This window comes from Oryzias melastigma, linkage group LG3 (assembly GCF_002922805.2).
Source record: "Oryzias melastigma strain HK-1 linkage group LG3, ASM292280v2, whole genome shotgun sequence".
In the NCBI taxonomy this organism is placed as follows: domain Eukaryota; kingdom Metazoa; phylum Chordata; class Actinopteri; order Beloniformes; family Adrianichthyidae; genus Oryzias; species Oryzias melastigma.
Window position 1 is genome coordinate 17,914,262 of NC_050514.1, and position 17,073 is coordinate 17,931,334.

Genomic DNA, 17,073 nt, shown 5'->3' on the forward strand with positions numbered 1-17,073 from the left:
CATTTCGCCATGGCCACATTGGTAAAAACGAGGGTCTACGGTGGCATCTCCCTACTTTTCTGTTTCATCCCTAACCAGCGCTTTGGGTAGACTGTTCAACCAAGCTTGGTCTGCCTCCCTGTGGACTCCACAGTAACCAAAAGCTCATCCACTGTTGCTTAGGGCTCTTATTTTGTTCTAGAAGAAAGACTTTATACTGTCAAACTCAGACATCCCATGTGATTGAAGGCCGATGGGCATGGAACTCTCAGAGCTGCAGTGATGCCTGCCTGTGCTGGGTGGGGTGGAAGAACAAAAGCAGACTTCTTAGGGTTTGGATGCCTTTATTATTGTTTTATTTGCTTGTGATCTCTCATCTATCTGGTCATTAAGATCATTAAGATTTTGTCTGTAATGGTTTAATAGTCCATAGTTGTGGGACTCATGGTCAAAACTTGGATATTAAATTTTTTTTATATTAATCATAAAGAAATGTTACAATATTAGTGTCAACATAAACAATCCTATTGGCTTGTAACAACATTTCTTAAGTTGTTTAATAATCGTGTCAGACAGAACATTTTTGAAAGGTGAGGTTTTCCCAATCATAGAACAGTCCAAATGTTGAGATATGTTTCCACCCATTCGACCAGGGATTTCATCTTCGTCTAAATATCCTCCAACTTTGCAAAGATCAGTGCCGCTGGAGCACAAAGACTCGCAGAAGTTCAGTCCTCTGTGGGCTCAAACCCCTGTAACAACAACAACAAGCATTCCAATTAATGGACGAACAAAGACTACAAAGACTGTTCCAAAAGAGGAATAGGTTTCATCTTCATTCAGGGGTGATGACGCCTGTGGCTGGATTTTAAACTTTTTTTTTTTTCATTTCAAATGTTATTTTTCCTCTTAAGAATCTCAGCTATCATTTGGGTCAAATTGACTTTTTTGGACTTATTTTACATCTGAGAAGTTAGAATGTGAACTGTTGATCCCAAAATTATAAAATGAAACTAAAGGATTAAACATCCTTTTTAAGTATAAGTACAAACCCATTTATTTATTTCCACTTCTCCCATCCCAGTAAAGCTACTTATTGACAACAAAGTCAATTGATTTTTTGATAGTTAAAAAAAGAATATATATATATATATATATATATATAATTAAAAATAAATCATACCTTGTCAAATCATACCTTTTCAATTGTCCTCCCTTGTTATGTTTACCAAACTATATTTCAGATATAATGAACAATAACACAGAACCATATTTTTCAGAGTATAAGTCCTGGTTATTTGCATGGTTTGGCCGGGGTGTTACTCAGGCCAAATCCAAATTCTTCCCCTACCCACTGTGGTTTCTTCCTACCCCTCCAGTTTTAGGGCCACTTGAAGGGACAGGGTTAACCAAAACAGTTTTTTTAAGGGCTAATCTTCACGACAGAGGGATGCAGAGGCCTCCGCCACAAGAGTGTTCGGTGTCGTGCTGTGCTGCGGAGAAGTGCTTTTTTTCACATTTGTGCGCTCTGAAGCACAGAAGTTTACATTTAAATGTAAGTAATAGCTTATTGTTTTAGCTTGACCTTTTTAAAGTTTATAAACCAATGTTGTTATGTATTTCCAAGCACTAGCAGTTACGTGCTAACATAGCTGACCGGCAACTATTGATGACATCATCTGGGAGTAACGTCCGAATTGGAAGACACTATTATTCTATAAGTCTCCGTTTGGAGGGCTAAATATAGGTGTAGGGAGAAGCTGTAGGGGAAGAATTTGGATTCAACCTTATACTCAGGTGTGACTTTCATGGGATTTTTTAAAAAAAAAGCTAAAATAACTAGAGGGCGCTGTAACCATATGTATCAGTATTCACTACTGACAGTGAAGAAGAAGTGCTTCTGTTTCATGCCGTTCTTGGCTGAATTATTCCAAAGGGACACTAACAATGAAGAATTCAATGGATGTTCTTAAAGTTACTGTTATAAGGATAATTGTTCAAACATTGGGCTAATGTACTAGATTGCATCTGTTTCATGAAAATAAGCAGTGAAGTGTGTATTTAGTCTTTTATTGTTCTCTTTTCTCTTACCTCTCAAGAAAACATGTTTGCCTATTTTGTTCATACTTTTTGCTAAATAAGTTTCTCCCAAAAGTCCAATTTATACTCCAATGCCACTTATATATTATGTTTTCTTCTTTATTGCGCATTTTTGGGCTGCTGCAGCTTATATTTTGGAGAGTCTTATAGTGACACAAATCTAAGATAAAGTCCAGATGAAACTGAACTAGAAATGATAATCACTTGTAACCATGTCTAAAAACCATAATGCACATCTCAACTTTATGAAAAAAACACTTACTAGAAAATCTTTGTTTCATCAAAAATCTAATATAATTTTAAAATGGCGTATGGGAAAATTCCATTAGGAGAGCTCAAAATAACATGTCTTCAAATATTTGTGTAGGCTTGCTGCACCTAAGTGTAAACTCCCAGTCCTCACACTTCTGCCGGTCACACCTTTTTTTAGGCTTGTCATGATCAAAAATGTTACTTTTACCTGACCCACCAGTTGTAGGGAGCCAATCTCCATCACACAGCGAGTCCCAGAGGCCTGGTCGATGTACAGTAGCTGGAGGGAGAAAACATTGACAACAGGCTGGTGGAACAAGTGCAAAATCCTAACAATGCTAGCACAATCCCCAGCCTGCAGCTGCTTGTTCTTCTCCTTTTTGTGTTGAAACTCCCTTATTACATGATTGTTCGATGGCATTTTTCATTTGTAAAACAGGCCTCCAACCACACATAAATAACAGAATGCAAATTTGCCGGGCTCGTTGTGGCCGAGCTTCCACAGTGTCCCAATCCCTTTTAAGCTTCTTGTTGTTCACGTCTGCCAGCTTTGAGTACACAATTGGCTCCTCAGCCATTCCTACAGCATCACTAATTTCTGCCCTTTGTGCAGCTCAATTCCACCGGAATAAACAATATCACACATGCAAAGTTATGCTGTAAAACAGATAATTAGCTGGAAAAAACAATCCAGGCTATGAATAACAATGTGCCTGGGTAACATTATAACTTTTAAGCAAGGGAGAAGGAAGGATTTGAATGCCAAGGGAAATGAGCTTATCAAATAAACCCTGAAAATGTGCAGTGAATGAAATGAGTCAATCATTTTAATGTGAGATGGGAGCCCTGAGGAGAATAAATAAGCAATCGTCACATCATGCAGGGAGAACAAATGAGCATGGTACACAATTAGGCAGGGTCACATTCTGCTACAGCAGCGAGCGTGGGATGGGCTAATGAGCTGCATGAAGAAGTAGTGTCTGTTTGTGCGGATGTGTACAGGCGGGGAGGGGTGATGACAATCGGATGCGGAGCCCTTCAAACTCTAATGCACAGACACACAAGCAGCACGTCAGGTGGGAGATACGGATAAAAGTACGAGGGGCTGTTAGAAAAGGTGTGGGCTATCAATTGACTCCACATCGGGGGCAAGTAGACATGCAGGCTGACAGCACTGGGCAGGTACAGCAACTGAGAAGACAAAAAGAAGAGAAGTGCCTCAGAAGGACCGAGGCACAAAGCTTCCACAGGCGACTCGCAGTTATTAACTATTCAATCACATAAAGGAGAGCTGAAGGCGTGAAAGGTTGCGGACCGAAGCATTTTTGCTTCAGTGCATTAAGAGCCCGGTCCAGCACTCCGGCGGCGTGAAAGAGAAATAGATTGCCTCCCAGGAAGATGACTGCTCAAAGGAGTTGGCTTTTTCTCCCTAATAACAGCAATCTGCTGTGAAAATTTAATACCAAGTACCATTTACACTGAATCTCGATAACTTCTGCTCAAGAAAGCGTATAATATTAATTTTTCATTCCTCGATATACAAATAAACACAACAAGGTCTGCCATCAATCAGGAGACGGTCTCAATGTAAGTGAACTGGAATGGTAAATTGCTAATGAATACCACACAGCTGAAAATGCACATTTCTAGCAATACAAGAATATTGTGTACTGGCTGAAAAGAAAATCCAATTTTTCACAAGAGGATAAAATGCATTTCAATGCACAGAAAAGGTGGCATGAAACCCTTAAGCTCACAAAAAATCTAATAATGTCAGATATATCCGTATCAGAATATCACTTTAGATTCTTCCTGGGATCTAAAGTGATATTCTGAGCATGCTGTAAGTGCCAGCTATAAGTGATGTACAGAAAACAAAAAGCAAAGGAAAAACAGATAATTTAGTAGCTCCATCTTCGCCATTAGAGCCAGATATGGAAGCAGTCTTAAAGCCCCATCCTCTCTTGTTGGCCTAATTCCCCCCCTCCTCTGTGGTGGATTGACAGGATCAGAAATACATCCATATGCATGGACAACAGTCTGCAGAGGGGATGTCAGGTCTCAGCCTGTCCGGCTTTCTGAAAGTACTGGTAATGACACTTAATGAAAGTTGGAAAGCCGTGGGAGTGGGGGTTGCTCTTCCCAAGCTCCTGCCCTGCATTCAGACCAGACCTGCAAATGCTATGAATAAACAAGAAGGCTGCAGGAGAAAAGACATGCTATTTTCTACCTTCCCTCTCAAAATTTCATCCATATTTATACATCACCATTCCCTGTGCTTCAGGTTTAGCTGGTTCTGTCATCATGTCCCTCTAAGGAGTCTGGGTAATATAAGCATGACTCCTTGAGAAGCAAGTAAAGGGCTGAGTTACTGCATTTAACTGAAGAGGAAAGCAAAGAAAAAAGTGTTTTACGCCACTAAACATTGAACTCTTTCTAATAATTGCAAAAGTGACCAAACCACTTTTGGCCTCGGTAAAGCTTTCTTAATTGGATGGAATGGCAAACAAAGTTGAACACACGCTCCTTGTGTTGCAGGTGACATAACGAAAGTTGAGATGAGAGGGAAGCCTGTGCAAAGAGGGGTGCTGAGGTTCAAAGTAAACAGAGGGAATGAGGGGATAGAGAGGCTCTGCTTAGCAAAAGCCCCTAATCAGTACAGTCAACACATGGCAGATTGGGTTCACCCCCTACCCCCCTCGCTCTAGCATCCCTCCTTTCCTTCCATCACCAAAAACTTATCCCTTCCATCAGCTCCAATTTTCCTGCTTTCAATTTGAGGGAATGTCAGATAAGAATGAAAAGAAAGGAAGCCAGCTTACTTTGACGCTGGAAGATGTTAGCTGAGAAGAATGAGACCTACAGCTTTTTGCCACCAAATGACCCTTTCAAGCAACACCCAGAATAAATATTTTATTAAGAAAATGTTTTCAAAGTGACATGTCTCATTGGGGTTTTCAGTAAACACAGACAACTAATATTAATCTGTCTTTCTGGACAGAGGACAGAATGTCCTTGGGTTGTTTGGAGGAAAGGTTTGCCATCTCTAGAGGTTCAAACTATGTCAAGCAATACAAAACCGTTTCTCTTCCTCTGATCAATGGCTTATTTTGCTACCTTCAACACTCCCCAGCCAACTACACAAATGTGTCTCCACTGTTAACAAGCTTTTGCCATCAGTCTAGCAAGGGCCACACAGGTGAAGACGACACTAGCTGGTTCCAGCTGAAGAGCTAAGGGGTCATCGTGGGTGCAGATAAAGAGAAGTATTAACTACTTTTGTATTTAAAGGCTGGCGTTTGCTCAGAAATGGAGGGGGGTGTACTAGGGCTGCATTAGACCCAGAGGCACCCTTTGGGGTGGGCAAACTTCAAACACCAATGTCCGAGGCTCTCGGGCTGCTGATTTCACAGCAAGAAAACACAGGCCATTAGTCACACAAGCACACTAAGGGCTTTACTAATCCCAGAACAAGAAACCACAGCCAATACAATCCTCAGTTATGAAGCATCAATGTTTGTTGGTGTCTGTGATGTGCTGCTAAGTGTTTCTATTGACCCATGTTTCAGATGAGCCACTCCAGAAATACTCATGTCCTGACCGAAAGCTGACTTCTTTGTCACTGACCCTCTTGAGTTACGCAAAGACAGAGTTTATGAAGTCGCTGAGAGGAGCTCCAGCAGATTTTCTTCTCTCTACAAGCCTCACTTGTAATCTTAGTCAAAAGGTCTGGAGGAATGCAAAGAAGCTGCAGTTATGAATAATTCAAAATTGATATAATGGTACTGGTTGACTTTGCTTAGGGTATCATTTGTTGGCAGATGTTTGCAAATTCATTAAGCAGAAAGAATAGTCTCTTCTTTAGAGTGGTGGGGTAATTATCTAAATCAGGGGTCAGTAATGTTTAAGACATGAGGTACCAATTTTAAATTTTCTCCTAAACAACTGTACCATCAGCAACTATAATTTAAACTCAAATTCAAAGAAAGATTTCCAAAATATCAGAAATTTTATGTATTTCACAAACAGCAGGTCAAATAGCTTTTCAAACATATGTTGGCATTAACTCAAAAATTGCTTTCATAACAATATTGCACAAGGAAAATAGTCCAAAGATGAAATAGTATTGCAACTATGTTTGTTTGAAACAAAAAGAACTGCATTTGTAGTATGCCATACCTACAGCAATGGAATTGGATACGTCAGAGCAAAATACCATCAATTTTTCTAAGACCTTCGGTTGTGAAGGACAAATAAGAACAAATAAGCACATTTTGGCTTATTCAACTTTTCTTACATTATGAGACTGAAAACAGTATATCAGGACTCTCTTATAACAGCAGTCAGTTCAGCCACAGAACCTCGCCACAGTGCCCACAGACAGCAGCAGGGTTCACTCTACAGCCGTGAGGCTACAATGTTAGACCCCAGCCGCCCCAGCAAGGGTAAGAACCGCGCCAACAACCCCTGACCAAACCGGCAACCCTTGGTACAAAAGATCCCCAAATGGAAACATAATTTCATAAATGGCAGCTGCTGCGACTCCTAAAACATGAACAAAAAACCCAGCTGTGCAGTCATGAATGTGTCCAAACGCTCGTGGATCAGCTTCACGCTTTTCCCACTTACAAATGCACTCACGTTCTATCCACAGGCACGCACTAATATCACTCCACCTGTCATCTCACCGACAATAGTTTCAAAACAGTATTATTACAACATTTTAATTTTACCGCAGCAAACGTAGTACTGTTTTTTCCAACGGTGTGCATTAATTTAAATCCTCCATTCACGAAGGCTGATGTGGAAAGTAATGTACTTTGTGTGAAACTTTAAAGTTTGATTGAAAAAAAAACTCCTCTATTTATAAAGATGGGTGGGGTCAAAGTATCAGCGCTGTGTGAATGGACCCTTACATTATTATAGCAGCAGGGGAAAAAAGCTCATTGTGACAAGAGATTGTAACTCTCTTCAAATCCAAAAAATACAAAGAGATGACAGATGAAGTCCTTATTGTTGTCACATCCCCACGAACCACTGTCGTGGCCCCAGATTGCAGACCCCTGATCTAAATTCTAAAATAAAACTCATGATTATTCATTTTAGGGATGATGAGCTTCCCTTTCAGACATGACTGTTGTACTGAATGGTACCTTGCTTAGCTGGGGTGTTGTTTCTTGGACTGCTAAATACAGCGAGGCAAATATTTATCACCCATTCTCGTATTTAGAAATCATGGAGGGGTTTGACATTTTTATCTTAGGTGCATCTCCACTGTGTGAGACATGAATGTAAAAAAATGCTTCAAAAAATGGAATTCCCATTTTATGTTTTTTATTTTAAATAATTTTTTAATAATTTATTTGTATGCTACCCCTGCAAGTAAATATTTGACCACCTGTCTATCAGCTAGAATTCTGACCCTCAAAGACCTGTTGGACTACCTTTAAATAGTCCATGTCCCCTCCAATAATTATCCTATATTAGAACCACCTGTTTTAGGTTGTTAGCCGAATAAAGACATCTGTCCACCCCCTACAATTAGTAAGACTCCAATTACTAATGTGACCACAGAGCTGTCTAAAGACGCTACAGAATAAATTGTAGACATCCATGAGGCTGGGAATGGCTATGGCCAAGAAGCTTGGTGAAAAAAGATCCACTGTTGGAGCAATTTTTAGAAATTGGTTACTGTTAGTAATGCAGTAAGACGTCATGGTTTGAAATCATGCATGGCCCGGAACATGTCCAGGCACGTCTACAGTTTGGCAGTGACCATTTGGATGATCCAGAGGATTCATGGGAGAAAGTCATGTGGTCAGATCAGATCAATAGAGAAATTTTGGGTCTTAATTCCAATTGGTGAGTTTTGAGGAAGAAGAATGATGAGTACTTCCAAAGAACACTATTCCTACTGTGAAACAACTGCAAAGTTGATCATTAACCTCCTACTTTGGGTGTCCTGATGCCAAATGCATCAATGAATGGAACACAATCATGGTGTTCCTTATGGACAAAAATCCCACAGCACTTGGGTATAGATCAGGGAGAGTGTTTCTCCAGATCACACCCTTCCAGAAAAGTAGTGTGACAGGTAAAATAGGAGAGTGCCTGACTTAAGCAGTTTCTAGTACCACTCTCGGAGACTTCTAGAAGGCTGTGTTATCTGGACTGTCATTAGGTCCAAAAACTGAAACCACACGGAGACCTGTACCTAAATGAGATAAGGATATGACTCTCTCGTCCACTGAGGAGCACATGACGACTGAACTAGGGGCTACAAGCAAACCCACACCAGCCTCACACCAGGGACAGAATGGCAGAGAGTTGTACCTCTCTCGAGGAACTTGGTACCAGAGCCCAAACAATTAATAGAGAGATGCCTGACCATCTTTAGCTGGTAATGTTTAGCCTTCAACAAATCTTGTGCTCTTTACCACTTAGTTAGATGGCGTTCCATGTTCTGGTGATTAGAGTTAATATCCTTGGACTGGGCAGTCAAGGGACCCACCCTTGATTGCTACATAAAACACATGGCATCGGCCTCCTGTGGTTTTTCCTGCATGCGGCTGACCTACAAAAAGACAATATAAAGTGGAGTCCTGTGTGAGGAGATCACCTGGTTCAACCCCAGGCCCAATCTCTAGCCTGGCCAGTATGGAACTCTGGTGATGTTAGTCTGGGCAACGTAGTGGACCTTGTTTTTTTTATTTTTATTTTGTTTGAACCTTTATTATTCTTGCTTGTCTCTTAAGATCACTCTGCCATGGGAGACCCTATCAGGGGATTTGCCCCCAGACCCTTTGGGCATTCAAGCTCTTAAACTTCCCCATAGTGATAAAGTAGCAGTTTATGGAGAGATGTAATGATGCTACTTTTAAACCATTTAGCAGGAGACACACATTGTGTGGAATTTGAAAATATTTTGAAATGCTCATTTGTATGCATCATGATAAAAATCTCCATGTCGGTTGTCACATGCTTTTTCTCTTTCACCCAATGCAACAGATTCACAGCTATTTCCTGCCAGGCAGAGAGATGGTGGTTGTAAGTACAGCACTGCCATTACAATGACCTTTCCACAAGCCTGGAGAGCACGCAATGCAGAGGAGAGGCAATAAAAGTAATGAAAGAAGCAAAGGCAATTAAAGTTGTGTGTGTGTGTGTCTGTGTGTTAGGGGAGCGTGGCAAAGATGAGTCTAACTGGAGGCTGCCCTGGAATGCGGTACAGCTTCATATCCCTCATAATCCCTGTGTGATCGCAGAGCAACCCTGGTGTGCTCCCTGTCTGATCATCCTCCTGCAGCATTCTCCAGATGATCTCTGAAAAAGGACAGCCATGCATGTGCACTCAAACAAACACACAAGTGCACATTAAAGTTCTCACATACGGGGACTGAGCGGCAAACTCTATTGACTGCAAAATAAAGAAAAAAATCAAACTGTCTGTATTGTCAAACATTCAGACACAAGTACACACACACACTCTCACGTACATTTTAGTTTACTTTTAGCTGTACTGTAAATTAGTTGTTCTCCGGCACTCTGCAGAGCACAGTTTCCTTGAGGCCAGAGAAAATCATTAACGTCCTTCCTCTGATGCTGCCAGACAACCAACAGCAATTACATCTAAAAGCAAAAAGTAAAAACCGAAAATGCACAACTACATACGCCACATAATCATTATCTTTTTGTTAGGCTGTCTGTGTGGGATGATGAGGAGGTGGCAAAAGCTTGGACTTCATTTTCCCCAGCAGAGCTTACTGACCGCAAAATGACAAGGAGGTTTTTCCTAAACCAATTAAGAGGCTTTTCTTACCATGTGACACTGAGCACTTAAGAAAGCCCGATGGTTCTCCCCACGATGCAGTTGGTGCTGAAGGCATCATAAAAACACCCTATGCAGAAGATACACACATGCCATAGAAACACGTTTCACAAAAAGCTTAATGTTAAAATAGAACAAAGAAAAAACATTTACCCCAAGATAAGCAGCACTGAAGTCTAAATTAAATATCTCAGAGGATCCTGGAGAACAAACCCTTATTATTTAACCAGCTTTAGAAAATGCTCGTATTGGAGAAAGCTTGTCAAATCCCAGTTACCTAACAACACAATCTGATCTTGGCCGGAGTGTAAAATTTGTGAACAGCCTGACCTCTCTAGGTTATCGCTCTGCTTGAGATGGGTTCTGTGGTCCATACTAATGACTGCAAAGCTTTTCTTAACAGTGTCTTCTGCTTTTGGCTTTCCAAGCTAATGCGACCACTACAAAAGAAGAGCAGACACCCTTTCGTTTGCCATTAAAAAGCTCCCATTATGGCAGTGCATGGGATCTGCTCCCGCTGTTCAAAGTGCTGTTAAAGGAGCTGCCTGTAACCAGGTTTGATCAGTGTCAGCTGCAGTCCGGGTTACTGGGAGCAGGTCTTGGTGAGTGCCACCGTGTTAGCATCTGCTGGTGGTATGTGGCTGATCACCTCTTTAGTTTCAGGCTCAGTCCTCTCCTGCTGTCCTCCTGTGTGAGCTGAAGGCTCCACAGCTGGAGATGAGATGTAACACAGAGAGGAGCTGATGCCCCATGAATCTTCCCTCTCACAGAAACTGATGAAACATGCTCTGCAAAATTGAGTGAGCACATCTGTATTTATCCTCATTTTTTTTAGTCCTTAAACTCAATTTCCAATTGCACACATCTGCTTGATGATATTTCCTTTATCTGATTTTAAAATCCTCACAGGAGGCGCCAGAAGGATTTAAATTTGGTGATCAAAGCAACCACATTCTGGGGATGTATAAGTTTTTGCTAATGATCATCCCCGTGGAGGAAACAACTAATCTTTTTAGAACACCCAAGCAGGCAGTAGATTTCTGAAAATTACAAAATGAAGCATCAAAACTGTCTGCCCAGCTATTTAAAGCAGGCTGTTGGGCTGCAGTAAAGCTGTGTGTCTACCAATATGAACAGAAAAATCTCTCATTTCATACAGGTTAGAGGCTGAGTTCAGCTAAAATGATCTGTTCTTTGAGCCGACTGTCTGCCTACTTCAAGAGAACCCTCAAACAAAAACCTTGTTCATGCAGCCCCTTCACCTCCTTTGTTCCACCTTACAGTTCGGTTTAAAACGCCTGCAACAGGTGTCAAAATGTATCGTGTCTGTTCCACTTTCAGACATAGTCACAGGGATAATTTAGAGGCAGATTGCTTGCTATATGAAAGGGTAAGAAGAAACAACAAAACATCCCTAAAGTTACAGATGATGCTGCGACTGTATTCAGCCCCAAAATGTTGAAAAATGAACATCTTTTAGGAGGATATATTTGAGTCATTTTCCATCTGATCTTTTAGAAGAGTTTAAAAATCTAGTTATGCAGATGAAGGATACCTCTTAGATGCACGAAGGAGATCAAATTGGGATTAAGGAGATTAATTTCAGATGGTAATTGAGAGAAAACCTTTTTCATCAGATTTAACTAACTTTTTATAAAAGGTGTCAAATGTGCCGTGGTTTAATTTGCGAACACATGAATGGTTGGTAAATTGCAGTGCTTCAGGCTTGTGTCCCTTCGGTTGGTGTTAAATCATGTACCGTTGAATTGCATGACTTGCAAAGATCTGACTCATTTTGCCTGGCTTCCACTGGGGTTAAAAATAATTACTAGTTTGGAAACACAAATTCAGAGTGAAACTAATTTAATTTGTGAGCATGACTAGAGGGGGCCTGAGTGTTGTATAAATTGTTGCAACTTGGCTTCAATCAGAAGACAAGCATGGCGGATCAATCTGCCTTTGGAGGTAGCTGAAGAACTTTGGATGGAAATGAAGAACTCAGATGAATTTAATTTCTTAGTGATATTTTACTGTGTTGCAGACAAACACAGTATCAACCGAAACATATTTGTTATACCAGAGGGGTAATATCTGTTTTGGGGGGCTGCATTACCACCAGTATCTGGCACACAGAACAGTATCAGTCTTTATTTTCTCCCAGAATAATTTGGTCACAGAAATCCAGAACAATATATTTTTTCTTTGTTGTTTTCTGGGGAATGACATCTGTTCTAAAATGTACTTTCTCTGTATTCTAATGGTTAATAAATAAGAACACATAACTTAAATATACAAATGTATGCCATCCTGATAGAGATGTAGCAAATGTAACATGTCCAACCAAACCATGCATGTGTTTACAGAACAGCACACCGAGACACTTTGGTTCGTCAATATATTGATATTTTGTAATAGGCTCTAAATGACTTAGGCTGGAGACTGCTGAGCAGCAGGCCATGTCAGTGTTTTTCTTTCTGCAGCTAATTTCAGCATAAATATAAATGTACCTAGAACTGCTTAGACAACTGACTCAGCTAAAGACCTTGTCATGTAGGATCTCACACTAAATACAGGAATGTTTGACTTTTGGCGATCCTGCAACAGACTGGCGACCTGTTCAGGGAGTACCCTGCCTTTGCCCAACAGTAACTAGGTTGGCTCTAACAGTCCCATGATTCCATAAGGGATGAAGCTGATTCTGAAGATTATGGATGGAATAAACCTTTGTCAAGATGCTTTAAAGTCAATCTTTTAGTTAAACTCTTTTCTTATTAAATGTTTATAATTTACTCTTTGTTTTATCTTGGTCAGCATACCTTTATAAATACTTAAAGTATTTAATTATTTATTTAAAAAGATACAGAAATTAGGATTTTTTTTGAGTCATTGTAGTTTTTTAAAGTTAAGAATACATTTTATTTTTTGTTATTGTTTTTAGCTGAATAATAAAAAAAAATACTTTCTTCATAGGTAAACGGTCAATTTTTGTACGATAGATTTAACCTGAATAAAGCTTTGATTTCAGGCTTAAATCTGTTAATTTTACCCAGAAAAATAGAAGAGCAAGAATTTTATCAAATGTTTTTATATTCTATTAAATAGATGGTGACGAAGTGTTTAAATTATAATTGACAGGTATCATTTACATTTTTTCTGTCAACCCTTCAATCAAGAAAAGCAAAGTAGAACACAATGATGCCTCGTTTTATACACCCCAGAAAAAGTTATATTGAGCTCACGATCCCACTTTGAGTCAAGGTCCTAAATAAGGTCAAAGTCCCCTCACAGGTCTCTACTAATGTGTCCTCTGTTCAGCTAAGGCAGGAAACAAGCATCCTGTGAACAGCTCATGCATGAAACTACATCAGCACACCACAATGGCTGCACACAAGGTGCAACATAATCTTACAAGCTTTAACATTTAGTGTTTGGACATACATTTTCTTTTGTTTTGTAATGCATTCTGAAATGTTGCTTTCTGACGGCATCTTAGCACACGTGGCAGAAACAGAATTAGTGTATGTGAAGGTGTGCCAGGAAAAGCAACAGAGGTCAGTGCTCTGTTTCTGCTGCATTAATTGGGATGACATTCACACATAAAGGTCTTTAAAAATTCATTAGGGCAAGTTTTAGGTAGCAAGTAAAAGCAAGGTGCCCATAAAAAACAGTTACAAGGGCACATAAATTCACAGAGAGCACCTTCTCTTGTCTGAATTTGTCTCCTGAGAGTGAAGTAAAAGGAGCAGCTCTGGCCAACATGCTGTGTCACTGTCTGTGACTGTTGATGCATGTGTCAGGACCCGCTGGTGGTCAAGGATGCGAGTGGGAAAAGCCCTGAGCTTTTTCAATGTTCACCTCCCTCTTCCATTGACAAGAGAAGTGCACTAACAGGTAATCGATGGTGAGTGAATTCCATGTGCTCCCCCTTCACCGGCATGATCAATATTCTTGGCAATTAGAATCCCCTATCTGCATGGCTGTAGGGACCTCTGGGGTGGCCTACCAGCACACAAACACCCAATTTAGTCTTCAGCCTATCACTTAATTACTAAATCCTCCTTAATGCCTATTGGCAGGTGGCTGGCGGGCGTGTTCAGAGCACTCCCAGTGGCTGAGTGAACATGAAACCTTTGGCATGGCGCTGGTCAAGATGCTGCTGTTCCACTTCAGCTGACCATTTAAACATTTGATTGCCTGAGAGGTCTCTGACCTCAAATGATCTGCCCATTGAACAACTGGCTCACACACCTGTGTGGATGCAGTAGGTTAAATAGACAAAACAAAAAGGAGGAAAATGAAACTAAACTGAGCTTGAAACATCTGAATAAAGTACCTTAAACCTAAACAAAGGACGTATTACAGGGCTAAAAGAACATACTGATCAATTTTTTTATACACTGTGTGGGCTACAAAAGCACATTAATCCAATGTTGATTCAGTATTTAGCATAATTTGTATAAAAACTTCAACAATACTCTGACATAAAATATAACTCAAAATCCCTATTACAGCTCATTTTTCCTTCTCCCTGGTCATCATCAGGTCAAGACAATAAATAGAAAAAGAATAGAAACGCCTAATCTGACAAGTTCAACGTTAAATACGTGTCAGAACATATTTTAGTTTTTAGTAAAGATGCATCAAAATAGCTTGTGTGTGTGGCCACAGTGAGATGAACCATGTGAAAAGACTTTGCTTAAATGTTAAGAGTTTCCACACAAACGTGGTAAAATTGTACAGGGCTTAAAGCACTCGGTTGTGTGTAATAAACATTCCTGTACTATGTGGATAGACAGCTGCATAAAAAAGTGTTGTGAGGATGTATTCTCATCCTCCCCTTTCGAAATTTCCCTCTAAGTTGTGGGCGGGACTGTCTGTGCAGAGTAATCCTGCACTGATATCCCATCATCCCTTAGTTTACACTTTCTCCTGCTAACTTACAGTCCCTCACAACCCCAAGCTAACATTAGCGGTGCAACAAAAATGCCAATATTGGCGCTATCAAAGCCATTCAGTTTTGAGTCAGCTTGGATGAGGAAAACAACGTTAATGGATCTATCTGCCTCAAAGTGGATTCATCAGAATGGAGCTGAGCAGGGAGCTTCTGATTCTAGCTTGTACGTAACAACAAACTTTTTCAAACGCTATTTTTTCATCTGCTACTGAATCATAAGCAAACAAATACTCAGAATCCCTGTTTTAATCTTAATTTTTTCACATACACATCCTCCATTATGAGTAAAATGCTACAAGAACATGTTAAAAACACCCAAAACACAATTTTCATTGGAGTGGGTCTTTAAGTTGTAGCAAAAACCAAGCTGGACCTTCCCCAGCTGTTGTGTGCTCTCTTTCAGAGGTCTGGCTGTAAGCAGCCCTCAGGTCTTACTCCACAGTGGTAACACATTAACACTCCATGCTTTTATTACCAGCTGACTGCACTGGTCCAAACCAGACTTGTGCCTGCAGTATTCTTTTCCTATAAAAGTAAAGTAAGCAGTTAGGGAACACATTCAACTGCACACTTTTATTAAGTTAAGGAATAAAAGGGTGTATTTTATGAACAGTAAAGTTTTTGCCAACAGCAGTTTGTGTGGCAGACAGCCATGGTTGAGCTGCTCCAGTCTGGGCACTACCACATAATGCATATTCTTCTCGCTGGTGCCTTGAGCTCTCAGCTGGAGGAGGGCTTCTTAAGGCATTAATGTACACATACAGTCCCAACACATTGTCACTTTCTGTCACATATCCATAGAAATGCCCTGAGGTAAAGTAAAGATGGTGCCCTGAGACTTACATATTCTTTTTGAAGGACAGGGCAAGAAGTGGCTGCCTTCTTCCACCCCCTCAAGCTATCCACACACCTGCTGCACTGCTTTCACTCTGCTGCCTGCCCCTAATTTGTTTTTGCCATAAAGATGACATATGTATCAGGAAGGGTAGGAAATGTCCTGGGCAGGAAGGACTGGCTTCCTGACAGGTGTCACCCCCAATCTGCATAGGTCTACTTCAGATGTGCTAACTATTCAATTAACCGGCTCATTGCAAAGAGTGGGTGCTAGCACCTAATTATGTGTGAGACCTAGGCTGTGAATAAAATATTAAATGTGTGTAGGTGTGTTTGAGTGGATGGTGGGCACACATCATGTTATTGTTAAGAGTTCTTCTCACTCTCAACCATCTTGACACTCAGTGTGTGGTTTTGGGTAGATGAGGCAAAGAGGCTCATGATGCTTCCTTGCATTCTTTGTTGCTCCTCAAGCTCATCGTCAATTTCCTTTTTGGTGTCAGACAAACACGGAAAGAACGCCGTCTTATTGCTTTGAGTAAAAGATGACCAGAAACATTAAACTAAAATAAAAGCTGTATCATTTACCACTGTTTGAAAATTACTCCTGCCATTGAGGCTCTTCATCTCACACCATTAAAATAATGAGGTGTCAGTGTGCTTGGGCTCCATGGCTCCAATGTTGACACCCATCAAGACAAATCTATATTTCATGGCCACTTGCAGATGTATAAATAGCCAAATGAGGTGCACTAACCATCTTTAAAACGACACTAAAAGGTTGCCAGAAGATGGCAAGTGTCACGAGCCAGTTATTCAGGTAATCAATCTGGAGTGAGAATAGAACAGAATGGAGGGAGAGGAGTGGAGTGTGCTGCCTTTGCGAGGCTAAGACGAAAGGCACACAGTACGGCAACAAGCACCGCACTAAATCACATGTCGATGGCATGCTCGCCCCACTGACACTCGGCTATTTTAACTGACATTGGGCTTGCTCGACAGCCTGATGGATCACCACACAGTACTCCATTAAAGTCAAACGGGCACGACGGGCGATGACTAACAAACAATTAGTCACTGCTGTGGGTATGGGCTCTTGTGGCATGGGGCCTTCCAGGCTTTGGGG

At 40.7% G+C, this 17,073-nt stretch overlaps 1 long non-coding RNA gene across 2 annotated transcripts in view; it reads right to left on the minus strand.

Moving 5' to 3' along the window:
* Positions 1-314: 314 nt before the first annotated feature.
* Positions 315-17,073, minus strand: part of LOC112161202 — a 57,093-nt gene continuing 40,334 nt past the window's right edge. Inside the window, exons 7-8 of one of the 2 annotated variants that reach the window (XR_002921813.2) lie at positions 2,549-2,611; positions 315-731 (exon numbers count right to left, since the gene is read on the minus strand). This is a non-coding gene — a long non-coding RNA (uncharacterized LOC112161202). Of the gene's footprint in view, positions 732-2,539; positions 2,612-17,073 lie in introns of both variants that reach the window. The other variant, XR_002921811.2, reaches the window with a different exon arrangement.